Consider the following 19,512-nt stretch of genomic DNA (forward strand, 5'->3'; position numbering starts at 1 on the left):
GTGGTCTCTGGGTGTTTGGGATAAACAGCTCTCTCCCCCTGTGTTACCTTCTGCTAAAGCAGTCCAGGGCGGTGCCAGTTGGGAAATGTAGGCTAAGGCAGCTATTGGAAGTCCTGTAGTAAGAAAAGGGCATTGGTGCTCTCCAGGTACACTTGTAAATTGGAACCAAATTTCAGATGACACATTTTTTTTTCTTTTTGTAGAGACAGGGTCTCACTCTATTGGCCAGGCTGGATTGCAGTGCCTATTCACAGGCATGATCACAGCTCACCGCAGCTTTAACTACTGGCCTCCAGCAGTTCACCCATTTCAGTCTCCCAGGTAGCTGAGACTACAGGTATGTGCCACCATGCCTGGTTAGAGAACACTTTTCCTTTCTTCTCTTTTCTTTTTTTTGGAGACAGAATCTCACTCTGTCGCCCAGAATGGGGTGCAGTGGTGCAATCTCTGCTCCCTGCAAGCTCCAGTTTCCGGGTTCAAGCGATTCTCCTGCATCAGCCTCCCAAGTAGCTGGAACTACAGCCATGCGCCACCACACCCAGCTAATAATTTGTACTTTCAGTAGAGACGGGCTTTCGCTATGTTGGTCAGGCTAGTCTTGAATTCCTGGCCTCAGGTGATCTGCCCGCCTCAGCCTCCCAAAGTGCTGGGATTACAGGCGTGAGCCACTGCACCTGGCCTTAGAGAACACCTTTTAAACATCTAATGCAATTTTAAAATATAAGTTCTTTCTGACCCAGCATTTCTACTACTATCTACGTCAGAGAAACACTCCTAAACAGGGACAAAGACACAGGGACAGAGATATTAATCACTGGGTTTTTGTAATAAGGAACTCAGGACAACAGTGAAATAAACCGTGGCATATGCATACTGAGGACTATTACACAGCATTTAAAAAGAATGAAGTGGATCTATATGCCGTAGTTCAGAATAGTCAACTTCCAAGACAAACTGTTTAACTGAATAAAGCAAGTTACAATGTATATTGTGAAATAAAATCCCAAAGCCTAAGAAATCATGCCAAATGTATTTCAGTGAGTATCTCTATGTGTACAAGCACATGCAAATGATAACTGATAACAGTGGTTAACTCTGTCTGGGGAGGAAGGAAGAGAAGGATTGGGGATGGTGACTGAGAGAATTTTAGCCCTGTGCTTAAGAGCAAAGTGTCTTTCAAGGATAATGAATGCTTATGTAGCTAAGAAATTAATTTTTTATAACAGCCATTTGGCTGTGTAGAAAACATTGTCATGCCCCCTACCCCTGTCCCTTGTCTCTCATCAATTTAGCACACACTGGCCCCACTTCCAACTGCTATACTCCTGCATTACTTTGCCCAAGGACTTTCCCCGCCACTGAAGCTTGTTTTCCTGCTGGAATCAGTTTTGCCACCCATGTGACAAACTGAAAATACTAGGGAATTAACACCCCCTGGCAGAGCCCTCACCAATTCCTGATGGAAGGCAGTCCATCAGACAGAAATGAGTCAGGAGGCAGAAACCACATTCGTTCTTTGAACAGACAGAATTTAATATAAATAATGTTAACTAAGCCGGATGCAGTGCCCTCAGGCCTGTAATCCCAGCACTTTGGGAAGCCGAGGTGGGCCGATCACCTGAGGTCAGGAGTTTGAAACCAGCCTGGCATATATGGTGAAACCTCATCTCTACTAAAAATACAATAGAAATTGGCTGGGCATGGTTTTGTGCTCCTGTCATCCCTGCTACTGCAGAGGCTGAGGCAGGAGAATCGCCTGAAGCTGGGAGGCAGAGGTTGTAGTGAGCCGAGATCGAGACACTGCACTCCAGTCTGGTTGACAGAGCCAGACTCCGTCTCAAAAAAAAAGTTAACTGGGCATAAAATTATTAGGTAACAGCTGGATTCCGTCCCTCACGCCTGTAATCCCAGCACTTGGGGGAGCCGCGGCGAGAGGATCGCTTGAGCTCAGGAGTGCAAGACCATCCTGGACAACATGGGAAATCCCATCTCTACAAAAAATTTAAAAGAAGTTAGCCAGGCGTGGTGGCGCGCGCCTGTAGTTCCAGGTACTCGGGAGGCTGAGACAGGAAGACTGCTGGAGCTCGGAAAGTCGAGGTCTCAGTGAGCTCGTATGCGCCACTGCACTCCAGCCTGGACACACACACACACACACACACACACACACACACGTTGTTACATAACTAAACGTAAGCAAACTCGAAGGCATCATGGAGAGAGAAAGTTCGGGAAGCAGCTCCCACCCCATTCCCCCCCTTTGGAAAGCCGCTGAGGGGAAGGGCTCCACAACGCAGGCGCAGACCCTAAGGCGCGGGTGCTGCTCTCCCGTTGGCGCTGCGGCGGGGCCTGCCTCGAGGCTGGTTCTGTGATGCTGGAAAACCGCTAACTGGATTCTGGTGTAGACCAGGGCAGGGTGTTTGCGGAGTGTAGAAAAGGAACGTTCCAGGTGAGAAACTGAGAGAAGCGGGAAGCACGCGGGAAGGATGGAGAGCGCTCTGCTCCCCACTTGGTCTTGTGCTGTGAGGGTTAATTCAAACAGGCCTTAGCGGAATCAGGACCCAACCAATGTCCACATATTGTTTTGGTGAATACGTCCCTGGAGTCTCTTTTACTCTATAATCCTTCTACTATGGGTTGAATGTATCCGCCAAAAAGAATGTGTTAGAAATTTAATCCCCAAAGCAACCGCGTTGACAGGTGGGGCCTAATAAGATGTAATTAGTCCAGGAGACAGTTTAGGCCTCTGTCTTTACGAATGGTTAAATGCTGTTATCTCAAGAGTGGATTCATTGTAAAAAGATGGGTTAGGTCCTCTTTTTACTCCCTTGCCTTTCTGCCCTTCACAGCACAAAGGCCCTCACTAGATGCTCAAGACACTGTCTTGATCTTAGACTTCCCAGCCTCCACAAGCTGTAAGAAATTATAATTGACCCTGTCTCAAGTATTCTGCTGTGGCAGCACAAAGGGACTAAGACGCCTTCCTTCTATACTCCCTTTCCTCTATTAGGTCATTTACTTACTAAAGAAACGGTGTCATTTGTCCTACAGAATATCCCATATTTTAAATTCATGTGGTTGTATCCTGTTGGCATCATATAACCTGTTCCTCTGTTCCCTTTATTTTCTATAAGCTGGTAGTTTGAAGACTCAATTAGATTCAGGTTTAATTTTTTAGCAAGCATATTTCACAGGATGCTGTGTACTTCCTCATTGGGAGGCACATAGAGAATTTTTTGTTTTGTTTTGCTTTTTTTCTGAAACAGAGTCTTGCTCTGTCGTCCAGGCTGGCATGCAGTAGTGCGATCTTGGCTCACTGCAACCTCCACCTCCCGGGTTCAAGCGATTCTCCTGCCTCAGCCTCCTGAGTAGCTGGGATTACAGGCACGTGCCACCACGCCCAGCTAATTTTTTTGTATTTTTAATAGAGACGGGGTTTCACCAAGTTGGCCAGGCTGGTCTTAAACTCCTGACCTCAGGCAATCCACCCACCTCAACCTGCCAAAATACTGGTTATTACAGGCATGAGCCACTGTGCCTGGCCCAGTTTTTAAATTATTTACAACAATCTTACTGTTCTAACATCTATTAGTGATCTATTGGTGCATAGTAAATTATACCAAACTTACCGGCCAGCTTTTATTATCTTATCAGTTTCTGATGCAGCTTTGCTAGGTGGCCCTGGCTCAGGGTCTCCTCCTGAAATGCAGTCAAGATGTCAGCCAGGACTATGGTAAGGCTTGTCTAATGCTGGAGGATCTGCTTCCGCCAGGGCTTACTCACATGGCTTTGTTGGGCCTTGGATCCTCACCACATGGGACTGCTCTACAAGGCAACTGGTTCCCCCACAGCAAGTGATCCAAGAGAGAAAAACAGGCTAAAAAGGAAACTATGTTGTCTTTTAGAATCTAATCTTGGAAATTACATACCATCACTTCTGCCAAATTCTGTTTCTTTTCTTCCCACACACAAAACAGATGTAACTTCTGCCAAATTCTATTGGTCTCACAGATCAAACCTGCTACAGTGTCAGAGGGGACATCACAAGGGTGTAAATGCCAGGAGGTGGGGGTTCTTGAGGTCATCTTTTACACAAAGCAAAAATATAAAGCAAGATACATTCAGAGAGTTCTAGCTTTCACCTTTGTGTGTTCCACATTGCCTACCTCCACCTTTAGGAAACTACTTTTGTTACTTCTTGCTTTATTTTTCCATTGTGTAGTTTGGAAAATTATCAGAAAATATGTACATATATCTGTAGTTCCAAGAGTTAACTTACTACACACATTTCCAGCACCTTGCTTTCTTCAATTAATGCCATGTCCAACAGACCACCTAATGGCAACCGACAGCCATCTTCATTCCATTTTATACCTTCATTCAACTCCATTATATAGTGATCCTGTAGTTGACATAATGTTGCAATGGCGTCATCATTTATCAATTTTTCTACAATTTGGGACATTAGTTGCTTATAATTTTCATCATCATAAACAATGCTGCAATGAATACCTTTCTGTATAAAGGTTTTGCTGGATGTGGAATTATCTTAGACTACTAGACTCATAGATACAGATTTATTAAGTCAAAGATATGAAAAGTTTCATGTTCTGCTTATGTACTCCTAAATTGTTTCACAAAAGTTATACCCCGTTGTGTTTCCACCTACTATGCAGAGATTGTTCATTTTCTCTGTATTGTGATCTGCATTTGGTAGCCTACTTCCTTTTTAATCTTCACTATTTTAACAGATATGCCTAAGTAGATTTCTGTAGTGGCCGTATACTTTCACATCATTCTTACTACTAAGTTACTTTATGTATTTCAATAACTTATTACTTTAAAAACTATATTATATATGTATCAAATACCATTTTTTACTATTTAATTTTTCTACATGTTTAACCTGAACTGTGTGTTGACTTATAGAATTTTTCTGAGCTAGTAAATATTTAATACTTACATTTCCATGAACACTATAATGCATACCAAAATAATAAAGTACATCAATGATTTTGATTATATTTCATATAATATTCACTAAAAATTATTCCAAACATTTTTAGTATATTGTATTCACACATTCAGAGAGAGTGAAATATTCAAGTTATTTTGTTGGATTTGTAGCATTATAATTTTATCTTGGCTATAATAATAACTGTTAACCTTTTTCTGCTAAGAAAACATAAACTGGAGTTAGAGATCTATTATTTATGAACTACATAGTCCCTAAATGTTTTCAAAACACCACTTCCATGTTTCCCATTAAGATAGCTATGGTACAGGTTTCTAAGTTCAGGTGTCATCATTCTTCCTTAGATGAGCAAAATGATTTCTTTTCCTTTTACTTTTCAGAGCGATATTTTAAAAATATCTTTGGTGTTTATTAGACACACAGTGTGTAATATAGGTCATGAAAGAATTGTTTATATAATAAAGTACTTTTGCAAGATACATTGAGAGAGGTCTAGCTTTCATCAGTAATATTCAATAGTGTGAATACTAATTGTGAATATATATTTTGATATTGGTAATACCTTGCTGTTTCCCTGAAATGTAAGAAGATTCAACAGCAGAGCTCCCTGAGGGTGAGGAATGGGGGTATGTAATACCAAGACCACCTGCTATCATCAATCTCATTGCAGTCCATTTTTTTTTTTTTTTTTTTTTTTTGAGACGGAGTTTCCCGCTAGCCCAGGCTAGTGTGCAGTGGCGCGATCTCTGCTCGCTGCAACCTCCACCTCCCAGGTTCAAGCGATTCTCCTGCTTCAGCCTCCCAAGTAGCTAGGATTACAGGCGCCCGCAACCACGCCTGGCTAATTTTTTTATTTTTAGTAGAGACGGGGTTTCACTATGTTGGCCAGGCTGGTCTAGAACTCCTGACCTCATGATCTGCTCGCCTCGGCCTCCCAAAGTGCTGGGATTACAGGCGTGAGCTATTGCGCCTGGCTTTTTGTTTTTTGTTTTTGTTTGTTTGTTTGTTTGTTTTGAGACAGAGTCTCATCCTGTTGCCCAGGCTGGAGTGCAGTGGCAGATCTCGGCTCACTGCAACCTCACTGCAGCCTCTGCCTCGTGCACCTAAGTGATTCTTGTGCCTCAACCTTCCAAGTAGCTGGGATTACAGGTTCCCACCACCACATCCAGCTAATTTTTGTATGTTTTCACTAGAGACAAGGTTTCATCATGTTGGCCAGGCTGGTCTCTAACTTCTGAGCTCGGGTGATCCACCCACCTCGGCCTCCCAAAGTGGTGGGATTATAGGTGTGAGCCACATTGCTGGCTAATCTCGTTGTTATCAATAAACAATTCTATCAAATTGGGTCAAAATACTCAGAAAATCTTTCTGCCTTGGGCGCCCCCACTCCTAGCACTGCCTGTTAGGTTCCTAACTAAAAGGAAACATTAATTTGTTTATTTCCAGCCTGCGAAGGTCCTAGCTAAAAGGGAACATTAATTTGTATGTTTCCAGCCTGTGATATTCCTAGCTAAAAGGAAACATTATTTTTATTTATTTATTCATTCATTCATCCCAGGATGGAGTCTTGCTCTGTCTCCCAGGCTGGAGTGTGGTGGCATGATCTTGCCTCACTGCAACCTCTGCTTCCCGGGTTTAAACGATTCTCCTGCCTCAGCCTCTCGAGTAGCTGGGATTACAGGCGCCCGCCACCACGCTCAGCTAATTTTTGTATTTTTAGTAGAGACGGGGTTTCACCATGTTGGCCAGGATGGTCTTGATCTTTTGACGTGATCCACCTGCCTCGGCATCCCAAAGTACTGGGATTACAGGTATGAGCCACTGCAACTGGCTAGGAAACATTATTAATGTATATGTTTCTTGCCTTGACCAGCAAAATAACTCAGTCCTGTTGGAATTAACCCTTATAGTGCAAGAACGAAGACACCTATTATATCTCAATACTTTCCAAGAAGGGAAAATATCTGGAGCACATTTTTCAACTATAGTGCAAAAATTAGCAAATATGAACAGTAAAAGTCTACACAAAATGAGATTTAAGACAGATAATTTTTATTTTAAGAGACAGGGCGTCACTCTGTTGCCTAGAGTGCAGTGGTGTGATCATAGCTCACTGCAGCCTCTAATTCCTGGTGTAAAGTGATCTTCCTGCCTCAGTCTCCTGAGTAGCTGGGACTACAGTGAGGATGTGGTAAGGGAAAAGAAACCTGTTAATTTACAGCCGGGTGGCTCAAGCCTGTAATCCCAGCACTTTGGGAGGCTGACAACCCTGGACATGGTGGAGGTAATCCCAGCTACTCATCAGGCTGAGGCAGGAGAATCACTTGAACCCGGGAGGCAGAGGTTGCAGTGAGCCAAGATCATGCCACTGCCCTCCAGCCTGGGCTACAGGAGTGAAACTGTCTCAAAAAAAAAAAAAATTACTGCCAGAGAAAACATGAATTTGTAGGGCTTTTAAAAAGTACTTCTTGGTAATTGGCATCAAAATTCTTTCAAAGATCCATTCCCTTTGTTTAACAATTATATATTTACCATTTCATCTCAAACAAGTAATGGGCAGAGAAAAATATTTAGGGTGTTTATTGCAGTACAGTGGATAGTAGCAAAAAGTTGGAAACTACCAAGTGTTTAGTAATATGGAGACCGTTTTAGGAAGTTAAATCCATATGCAATTATTCAAAATAATTTTGTACAAGTCTATTTTGTTAGTTGCATGTGTAATACCCTTTATGCTCTTCTTCTATACTAACAATCTGGATACTGTTCAGGGCAGCAATGTTCATTGCTCCAAGCACAAAATCCTGTCAATTCTGATACTACTTTCGAAGTTGCCCTTGCACCTAGGGATGGACATTTTAGTTCTGGCCAATGAAATGTACAGAAAGATCTACTGAGGATTTCTCAGTAAGTTTTTGCTTTCCTAATAAAAGGGATAGATAGCATTGATGCCAGCAATCATCTACTGAGGACCTGTTAACTGAGACTAACTTCTATTTATTAAGCAAGGGTTAGTTGGGTTTTCTGCTGGTTGAAGTCAGTAGTGTCCCTAACTATGGTGGATTCTGTGATGCAGAGCTCAGATCCCACTTCAGGACCCCCAGCTATTGGGAGTGCTACAGGCTTTATCTGCCTCTGGGAATTGCATTCAGTTGAAGTCAGCTGCCTTGCCCAATGTCACCCCCATCCCTTCCCAGGGGCAGCCCACATCAAACGACATGGGTGTATAAAGGCCCAGCTTTCTTTCTTCAATTTGGGACAGCATTGCAGGGCCCTCTAAGCAACAAAGACGGAGCCCTTGTTGGTACTGCACCACAGCCTACCTTCTCCTCCTGTCTAATCCTGCTTCATTCCCTTCCCCCATGCATGTTGATCCTGAAAGGACTCCCGGATAAACTTCCTGCACACAAATCTCTGTCTCAGAGTCTGTTTCCTGGGAAACCCCACCCACAACACTACTGATACATTTATTCAAATGAAAAGATGTTCAAAATATATAGCTAAATGACAAAACAAGTTATAAAGCTGTATGCATGATGTCATCCTGTTTTTTAAATTATACAGGTTATAGATCTGCCTAGAAAAAATATCTGGGGGGCAGGTGTGGTGGCTCACGCCTGTAATCCCAGTACTTTGGGAGGCCGAGGTGGGCGGATCCCCTAAGGTCAGGAGTTCGAGAACAGCCTGGCCAACATGATGAAACCCCGTCTCTACTTAAAATACAAAAATTAGCTGGGTGTGGTGGCGTGCAAAGGTAATCCCAGCTACTCTGGAGGCAGAGGTAGGAGAATCGCTTGAACCTGGGACGTGGATCTCAAAAAAACCCAATATCTGGGAAATTTTTTTAGGAGATAATTATAAGATAATTTTTATAGTCTTGTGATATTGGGAAGTTTCTTAAATAAGACATAAATAGTACAAACCATAAAGAAAGGCTTATACATTTGAATAAATTTAAATTAAAAACTTATGTTAATGAAAGGACAAAACCACAAGCCACAAACTAGAGACAGTGTTTTTATATTTTCAACATGATACCTGACAAAGGATTGTATCCAGAATATATAAAGAATCAATGAGGAAAAGTCAAATCCAATAGAGAAGAAGGCAAAGAATATGAAAAGGCAGTTCACCAAAGAAAAATCATACATGACCAATAAGATATAAAAGACTCTCAATCTCACCAATTCTCAGGAAAATGCAAAGTATTTTTCATTCATCATGTAGACAAAAATGAAAAAGATTGATAGTATCTAGTGTTGGCAAGAGTGTGGGGCATCAGGCATTGGTACACACAATATTAAAAAATAGTCATTTTGTGGGTAATTTGGCTCAGGGTTTTTGAAGAGTAATTTTTAACAGCAAAAAAAACTTTAAGCAACTGACATTTCTTTTGGGAATAAGGTCGCAAGCAGAAGTTAAAGAGAAAGAACCCAATGTAGACGTGCTGACATAGAGCACACTCCAAGACAAAATGTCAAGTAAATAAAGCAAGTTACTCAATGTGTGAATAGTATAATCCCATTTATGTCTTTTTTTTTTTTTTTTTTTTTTTTTTTTTTTGAGTCAGAGTTTTGCTCTTGTTGCCCAGGCTGGAGTGCAATGGTTGGATCTCGGCTCACCGCAACCTCTGCCTCCCGGGTTCAAGCGATTCTCTTTCCTCAGCCTCCCGAGTAGGTGGGATTACAGGCATGCTCCACCATGCCCGGCTAATTCTGTATTTTTAGTAGAGGCGGGGGTTTCTCCATTTTGGTCAGGCTGGTCTCAAACTCCGGACCTCAGGTGATCCTCCTGCCTTGGCCTCCCAAAGTGCTGGGATTACAGATGTGAGCCACCACACACAGCCCCCCATTTATGTTTTTAAAAGATCACTATATGTTTCAACATACACATGTATGCAAATTTAAAGAAAAGAATTTGGAACAATATCTACCAAACTGTTAGTAGTAGTTGCATCTGGAAAGGGGGAATGGTTGGGGTAAGTGGAAAAAGGGGGACTTTACTTTTACTGCATATTCTTCTGTATTTTTTTACTTTTTTCTTAACATTTCACTATGAAAAATAAATTTTTAAATAAAAAATGGAGAGAAGGTCTTGCTATGTTGCCCAGGCTGGTCTTGAACTGCTGGCCTTGAACTGCTGGCCTTAATCAATCCTCCTACCTTGGCCTCCCAAAATGCTGTAATTACATTCATGAGTCACCATGCCTGGTCTTATTATGAAAATTTTCATTTAATTTTTAAACATAACAGCAACATTGAGTTTTATAGCAAACGTTCATAAAATCATCTAGATTTTAGCATTAATGTTTTACTACATTTGTTTTATTACAAATCTATTTATTTACCTATCGCTCTATCCATCCATTAGTCTATCTTATTTTAATGCATTTAAAGTAAATTGTTAACAACAGTACTCACCTCCCTAAATACTTCAGCAGGCAAATGGTTAATAAGAGTTAAGTATTTGTTCATAGTTCTTCTTTGATATAAAATTTACCTTATAATGAGAGACACAAATTTTAAGAGTATATTCACTGAGTTTTGAAAAATGCCATATGATCAAAAGCTCTATGAAGATATACAACAATTCCATCATCCATGAAAGTTTCCTCATATTCTTTCCCATGCATTGTCCAATCCCATCTACCAGAGACAACCACTGTTCTGGTTTTTTCCTCTATAGATTACTTGTGCTCATTCTGGAATTTCAGGTAATGTTATCATACAGTATGTAGTCTTTTGTGTAAGGCTTCTTTCACTGAGCATTACAATTTTTAGATTCTTCATGTTATTATATCTATCAGCAATTCATTCCCTCTGTGTAGTGTTCCATTGTATTGAAGGAGTTCAAAACATGCCACTCTAAAATACGCCGGCATACTATATTGACTATTTGGGGTTAAAGGCACTTGAAAAACAGCAGATGCAAGAAGTACACTCTGATCCTCCTTTTCTTTTTTAAAAATACCAGATAAAATTCTTATGTGAGCACTGCCTTCTTTGTATCAAGAGAATAGAAACATTCTTATCAAGGATGGGCAGTTGAGACTGAGAGAATTCTGTACAAACCGATCTTCTTTAACCTTCTCATATATTTTAGTTACTTTCCCACAATTGCCTCTCTGTTCAACTCAGTATCAAAGCATTTAGGTTTTGCCAATTCTTTTTTTTTTTTTTTAGATGGAGTTTCGCTGCTCCTGTCGACCAGGCTGGGGTGAAAGGGCGTGATCTCGGCTCACTGCAAACTCCATCTCCTGGGTTCAAGTGATTCTCCTGCCTCACCCCCTGAGTATCTGGGATTACAGGTGCCCACCATCACATCCAACTAATTTTGTTTGTTTGTTCATTTTTTTTTTTTTTTTTTTTTAGTAGAGACGGAGTTTCACCATGTTGGCCAGTCTGCTCTAGAACTCCTGACCTCAGGTGATCCACCTGCCTTGGCCTCCCAAAGTGCTGTGATTACAGGCATGAGCCACCATGCCCGGCCTCAAGTTTGTTCTTTTTTAAACCCAATAATTTGTTTTTTTAAGACAGTTCCCCATTCCAATATAGACTCCCTTACAGCAGGAAATGCCCTCCAAACCCATACATAGAGCAGTGGAATAATACTTTCTTGGCTGTGACGAAATATGAAAAGGCAGCCTTTGGGACCTCTTCTGGGAAGATGGAGTAAATGTACTATTCCTCCTGCTAAGTACAGCTCAAAATCCTAGACTTATTTGTTGGTTTGTTTGTTTTATTGAGGCAGAATCTCACTCTGCCACCCAGGCTGGAGTACGGTGGTGCAGTCTTGGCTCACTGCCACCCCTGTCTCCCTGATTCAAGTGATTCTCCTGCCTCAGCTTCCCAAGTAGCTGGGATTACAGGCACATGCCACTATACCTGGCTATTTTTCATATTTTTAGTAGAGATGGGATTTCACCGTGTTGGCTGGGCTGGTTTCGAATTCCTGGCCTCAAGTGGTCTGCCTGCCTTGGCGTCCCAAAGTGCTGGGATTACAGGTGTGAGCCACTGTACCCCACTAACACCCTAGATTTTGTATGTAAAATAACCATATGACGACTGAAAGGCAGAGAGAAAAAGTTACACTCATTAGGGGCTTTGGAACCTGAGGAACAACATGGCTGCAAATTCCCGGAGTTTTCTTTTTGTCTGACATCTTCCTGACTGGGTACTGGTGAAGCCAGCAACCTAGAAACATCAACAGGCACAGACAAAAACACAAAACATAAAGTCTCCAAGAAAAGTCTACTCTTGGCCTAGGCGGGCGGATCACCTGAGGTCAGGAGTTCGAGACCAGCCTGACCAACATGGAGAAACCCCATCTCTACTAAAAATACAAAATTAGCTGGGTGTGGTGGCACATGCCTGTAATCCCAGCTACTTAGGAGTCTGAGGCAGGAGAATCTCTTGAACCCGGGAGGCGGAGGTTGTGGTGAGCCGAGATCGCGCCATTGCACTCCAGCCTTGGCAACAAGAGCGAAACTCCGTCTCAAAAGAAAAAGAAAAAGAAAAGCCTACTCTTTCTGGCCAAAGGACCAGGAAAAGGACAGCCTAGCAAGACAGAAAACTTCTAGACAATAATCACTTTGCTGCAAGCAAACAACACACAAAAAACCCTGTGGCTCCACCTTCTGTGGGACAGAAGCCAAGTCGCGAGCCTAGGCTTTCACCCTTACCAGACTGTAAGCAGGCGCCTCACACCACCCTTACCCCAACCCAGTGGTGCCAGAGAAGACTGAGTAGGAAGGCAGGTAAAACATCCCTGCTGGGGAGTAAGGAGCCTCCTCGTTCCCTGTGTCAGTGGAAACCACATGGGCAGCCTGGACGTCCACCTCTGCCAGGCAGTAACAAAGCACTGCTCTCCCTCGACTCTGGGGTGGTGTCAGAAGAGACCTAGCGGAGAGTTTGAACTTTCACCACTGCTCCATGGTAATGAGGCCACCCTAACACGATGGCATCAAGAGAGGCAATAAGGAAACACCTTCAATCCTCCTAACCAGGGTGGTATCAGTGGAAGCCTAGTGGGGAGCCTGAACTCCCACTCCCCCTGAGGGGAGAACCTGGACTTTCACCTTCATCTGCCAATAGTAAGGCAGAAGAGGTCTGCTAAAACACAGGATTGAAATAATATTTGGAATTTTACAACATCATGCCCGAAATATCCTGGTTTCAAAAACAAAAATCACTTGTCATACTGAGAACCAGGAAGATGTCAACTTGGATGAGAAAAGATAATTAACCTAGATGACAGAATTGCTAGAATTATTTGATAAGGTTTTAAAGCAGCCATCATAAAAATGCTTTGGTGAACAATTACTAACATGCTTGAAACAAACGAAAAAAGTAGAAAATCTCAGCAAAGAAATCGAAGCTATAAGGGAGAACCAAAGGGAAATTTTTTAGCTAAAAATTGCAGTAATTGAAATAAAATGCTCAATGCATATACTCAGCAGCAGAATACAGACAGAAGAAAGAATCAGAATTTGAGGATCGAATAGAATTTACCCAATCTGAACAAAAGAGAAAAAATAGACTGAAAAAAAAAAGAAAGAAATCAGGGCTTCAGGGACACGTGAGACCACTGTTAACAAAAAATCTAATACTCACATTATGGGTGTTCCAGAAGGAGAGGAGAAAAATGTGGAACTGAAGAAATAATGGATAAAAGTTCTGAAATTTGGCAAAAGACATAAACCTACAGCTCAAGAGGCTGAGAAAACCCCAAACAGGATAAACCTAAAGAAATCCATGCCAAGGCCCATCACACTCAGACTTCTGAAAATTAAGACAAAGAAAAAAATCTTGAAAGCAGCCAAACAGAAACAACGTGTTACCTATAGAGGAAAAACAATTCGAACGACCATGGATTTCTTCTTATCAGAAACCATGAAGTCCAGCAGGAAATGGCGAAACATTTTTCAAGTGCTGGAAAGAACTTTCAATGCAGAATTGTATAGCCGAAATATTTTCAGGAACGAAAAGGAAATCAAGATATGCTCTGGTGACCAAAAAACTAAAAGAATTTGTTGCCAGCTGACTTGCCCTAATGAATAGCCAAAGGAAGTTCTCTAAACAAAAAGAAAACGAGAGAAAAAGAAATCTTGGCCCATCAGGAAGGAAGAAAGAATGATAAAGCAAAAGCATGGGTAAATACAATAGACTTTTGTTCTCTTCTTGAGTTTTCTAAATTATATTTGACAGTTGAAACAAAATTATAATCCTGGCTTATGCAGTAATTTTCAACGTATGTAGAGGAAATATTTAAGACAATTATATTATAAACGGGGGAGGATTGAGAGTTATAAAAAGAGGTAAATTTTCAACACTTCACTCAAACTGGTAAAATGTTGTCAACTGTAGAATAAGTTATGTATATATAATGTAATCCTTAGGGCAACCATTAAAGAGATACACCCCAAGAACACTAAAGCTAAATCAAAATACCATTCTAAAGTATATTCAAGCAGTCCACAGGAAGGCAGGGAAAAAGTCATTCTGGCGGCAGATGAGAGGCTGATGGGGGTGGCGGAGGGAGTGGAGGCACGTGGTGCATTGGGAATGGGTATAGGGCGAGGAACCTGCCAGACTCTTCCACAGAACTTTGCCTTGGTGAATTGGTTTATACCGGTACTGTTTATGCCGGTACTCAGAGAGCTCTTCTTGAAGCCAGCAGGCTGATCAGCCTTCACACCAGAAGGAGCTCCCTGCAAAGGGTTGGGCTTGGCTGACTTCAATATTGGCAGGATGGTGCTTTTGCGTTCTGATTACAAAAGCCAGAAGCACCACTTTGTGTGTGGCCTATACTGCTGGTAAAATGGAATTAAGATGGTTTTGAAAAGGGCCTCATGCAACATTGGCAAGGGAGAGAAGCAGGTTCAATGCATTTGGAGCTGTGCCCCAGATACTTAAGCAATATTTGGGTTCAAAATCAGAAAACCTTGGCAAACTCTTTCTACCAGATTACAGAGACCTATTTCAAAAGGCATCTTCAGTCTTTCAACGATTCAAAAGAAAATGAATACTGATGAATACTGACTTCCAGAGTAGTTCAACTTCCCTTTGATTTTTTGAGGGCAGGAGTTCTGTATCTTTTTCAGCAGGCAGTAAGCCCCCAGATCTTGTAGTAGACCACCTCCTAGGACCTACTGGCTCTCTGCTTCTGGCCCCTCCAATCCTGAGTTTCCCAGAGAATACCTTTGAAGACTATTCATTATAGTTGCTTATAATTTTTACACTTAGAAAAAAGAGGGCTGGGTTTTGGTTTTTTTTTGAGACAGAGTCTCGCTCTGTTGCCAGGCTGAAAGTGCAGTGGCATGACCTTGGCTCACCGCAACCTCCCCCTCCTGGATTCAAACAATTCTCCTGCCTCAGTCTCCCAAGTAGCTGGGATTACAGGTGCACGCCACCATGGCCAGTTAATTTTTGTATTATTAGTAGAGATGGGATTTCACTATGTTGCCCAGGTGGGTCTCGATCTTTTGACCTCGTGATCCACCCTCCTCAGCCTCCCAAAGTGATGGGATCACAGGCGTGAGCCATGGCACCTGGCCAGCTGGAGGTTATTCATATATTACATGACATTTACTATTCCAAATGCTGTTTTAGTCAGTTTAACATGAAAGCATCTTAATATTCTCAATAATGGCACTGATTATGAATTAAAATTCATATTCAGAAAAAAGAATAAGCTTGCTAATCTTCCCTTAAAGACACAATATGTAGATGACTAAATCTAGCAGGTTTGTGGAAAATTGATATTTTTGCAATATAAAGTTTTCCGGTGTAAGTTTTCTTGCATTTCTATTAACAATATCAATAGTATTTTACAGCTTTCTTTGTAGAGTTCTTGCACAATTATGGTAGATTTAAGTATTTGGTTCTTTCGATACTATTGTACATGATTTCTCTTAAGATTTCATTTCTTAATTTTTTTACGGCATATAAAACTGCAACTGATGTTGTATACTAACATTTTATCCTGCACTTTGGTGATCCTCCACATATACAACTTTCCATATGCACAATCATGCTGCTAACAAAGAATGAGAGTTATTGCTCCTTTGTAAGACATGATGCATTCTCGCATTCTCATTTATTCTTTCTTACCTCATTATACTCACTAGGAGCTACATTACAATGGCAATGAAATAGTGAAAGTGGACAACCTCGTCTTGTTTCGATTTCAAAGCTTTCAGTATTTTATTATTGTGTATGTTTGTTGTTGGTGTCATTTTAAGGAAGCCTATGTCTATTTGTAGCTTTCTAAGGATTTTTATCATGAATAGAAGCCGTATCAAATGCTTTTAATGCATTTTGAGACACGTATAATTACGTTCCTTTATTCTATTAATATGGTAAATAGTAACATTTATTTTCAGATTGTTCACCCAATGCTGCATTTCTGAAATAAACATATCCTTTTTATATATATAAAAATAAGAGACACTTTTTGCCAGTTCTACTCAGACTGCGTCATGATGAGTCACAGTGGCAGCTCTCTAGAGCTTTGAATATTTTTGATGTTATGTGCTGAAATACTGTGGAAAATACACTCTAAGAGGTAATAACCTGAATTGGGAAAAATCTTTAAAAAGATTTACTGGTTGGTTGCTTGTGTGAGTGTGTGTATGTGCGTTTGCTTTAAAACCAGATTCATTAAGTCTCCATCCTTTTTTAATTAATACTGTTATTATCTATTTTGGTTATATGTTGCTACACACACATGTAGCAAGGCATATGTGTATATAGTCTCTATAGTCTCTGTGATCTGGGTGATGTGCCCTCCTTTATTCCTGATGTTGGTAATTTGTGTCCTCTCTCTTCTTTTTGATCAGTCTAGCTAGAGGTTGACCAATTTTATATTTTCAAAGAACCAGCTTTTGGTATCATTGATCTTTTTGTTGTTTGTTAATTTCCTATTATATTGATTTCTGCTCCTGTCGTTTCCTTTCTTTGGGTTTAATATGTTCTTCTTTTTCTGGCTTTCTTTCTTTTTCTAATTTTTTTCAGAGATAGGGTCTTGCTGTGTTGCCCAAGCTGGTCTTGAATTCCTGATCTCAAAGTGATCCTCTATGCTTAGGCCTCCCAAAGTATTGGGCTTACAGGCATGAGCCACCCTGCCCGGCCCTCTAGCTTATGGTAGAAGCTTAGATAATCAATTTTAGACATTTCTTCTTCTTCATTTTTCTTTTGTAAGAAACAGGGTCTTGCTCTGTCACCCATGCTGGAATGAAGTGGCACAATCACAGCTGATTACAACCTTGAACTCCTGAACTCAAGCAATCCTCGCACCTCAGCCTCTCAAATAGCTGGGACTACAGGCGTGAGCCACCATACCTGGTCTCTTCTTTCTAATGTAAGTATTTAATATTATAAAATTTCCTCTAAAGTCTAAGCACTGCTTTAGATGCAACTCACAAATTTTGATATGTTGTTTTTTTATTTACATCCCATTAAAAATGCAGTATTAGTTCCTCTGTGATTTCTTTGCCCCATTGGTTAGTTAGAAGAGTGTTGTTTTGTTTCCAAATTTGTGGGCATTTTCCAGATATCTTTCTCTTATTGATTTGTAATTTAATTCTGTTGTGGTCAGGGAGCACGTTCTGTTTGCTCACAATCCTCTTAAATTTATTATGACTTGTTTTATGGCCCAGCATATGGTCTGTTTGGTGAATGTTCCATGTGCACCTGAAAAGAATGTGTATTCTGTAGTTGCGAGGAGTATTTTTAAAATTTTATTCTTTTTACTGATACATAATAGCTGTAAATATTTAGAGGGTACATGCAATCATGTAATACATTCATGTAATCTGTAAAGATGAAATCAGTATAGTTGGGGTACCTATCACCTTAAATATTTGTCTTTTCCAGCATAAAGCTGGAAACATTCTAATTCTTCTCTTCTAGCTGTTTTGAAATATATAATAGATTATTGTAAACTGTAGTCACTCTTCTGATCTATCAAACACTAGGTGTTATTTCTATCAAACTGTATATTTGAACCCAATAATCAACCTCTCTTCATCTCCCTCTCCCTGCTACCCTTCCCAGCCTCTGGGAACCACCAACCTACTCTCTGTCTTCATGACATCTACTTTTTTAGCTCCCACATATTAATGAGAAAATGCAATATTTGTCTTTCTATGCCTGGCAATAACATGGATGGAACTGGAAGTCATTTAACATAATGCATTCTCTAAGAGGTAATAACATAATAACATTTAACATAATGACTTCCATTTCCATCCATGTTATTGCAAATAACAGGATCCCATTCTTTTTTTATGGCTGACTACTACTCATTCCATTGTGTATATATACCACATTTTCTTTATCCATACATCTGTTGATGGACATTTAGGTGGCCTCCAAATCTTGGCTATTGTGAGCAGAGCTGCAACAAACATGGGAGTGCAGATATCTCTTCAATATACTAATTTCCTTTCTTGTGGGTATATACCCAGCAGTGGGATTGCTGGATCATGTGGTAATTCTGTTTTGTTTTTGTTTTTGAGACAGAGTTTTGCTCTTATAGCCTGGGCTGGAGCTCAATGGCCTGATCTCGGCTAACTGCAACCTCTGCCTCCCGGGTTCAAGCAATTCTGCTGCCTCAGCCTCCCGAGTAGCTGGGATTATAGGCTTGCATCACTACACCTGGCTAATTTTAAAATTTTTAGTAGGATTGGTGTTTCACCATGTTGTCCAGGCTGGTCTCGAACCCCTGGCCTCAAGTGGTCTACCTGCCTCAGCCTCCCAAAGTGCTGGAATTACAGGCGTGAACCACCGCGTCCGACCCTCTATGTCTTCTTTTGAGAAATGTCTATTCAGATCTTTTGGCCATTTTTAAATTGGATTATTAGAATTTTTTTTTGCTATTGAGTTGTTTGAGCTCCTTATATCTTCTGGTTGTTAATCCCTTGTCAGATGTGTAGTTTGCAGATATTTTCTCCTATTCTGTGGGTTGTCTCTTTGTTTCCTTTGCTGTGCAGAAGCCTTATAACTTGATGTGATCCCATTTGTCTATTTTTTTCTTTTGTTACCTGTACTTTTAAGGTCTTACTCAAAAAATCTTTGCTCAGACCAATATCGTGGAACATTTCTCTAATGCTTACATCTAGTAGTTTCACAGTTTCAGTCTTTGATCTATTTTGATTTGATTTTTGTATATGGTAAAAGATAGGGGTCTAGTTTCCTTTTTCTGCATATGGTTATGCAGTTTCCCCAGCACCATTTATTAAAGGGAGTGTCCTTTCCCCATTGCATGTTCTTGGCTCCTTTGTTGAAAATGAGTTGGTTGGACTGGGCATGGTTGGCTCATGCCTGTTATCCCAGCATTTTGGGAGGCCGAGGAAGGAGGATCCCTTGAGGCAAGGAGTTTGAGACCATGCTGGGCAAGGCAAGACGCCATGTCTCTATTCAAATTTTTAAAAATCAATTTTAAAAAAGGTTTTAAAAAATGAATTGGCTGTAAATGTGTGAATTTTTATCTGGATTCTCTATTCTGTTCCACTGGTGCATGTGTCTGTTTTTATGCCGAAA

The sequence above is a fragment of the Cebus imitator genome, unplaced genomic scaffold, assembly GCF_001604975.1.
Source record: "Cebus imitator isolate Cc_AM_T3 unplaced genomic scaffold, Cebus_imitator-1.0 Scaffold613, whole genome shotgun sequence".
In the NCBI taxonomy this organism is placed as follows: Eukaryota; Metazoa; Chordata; class Mammalia; order Primates; family Cebidae; genus Cebus; species Cebus imitator.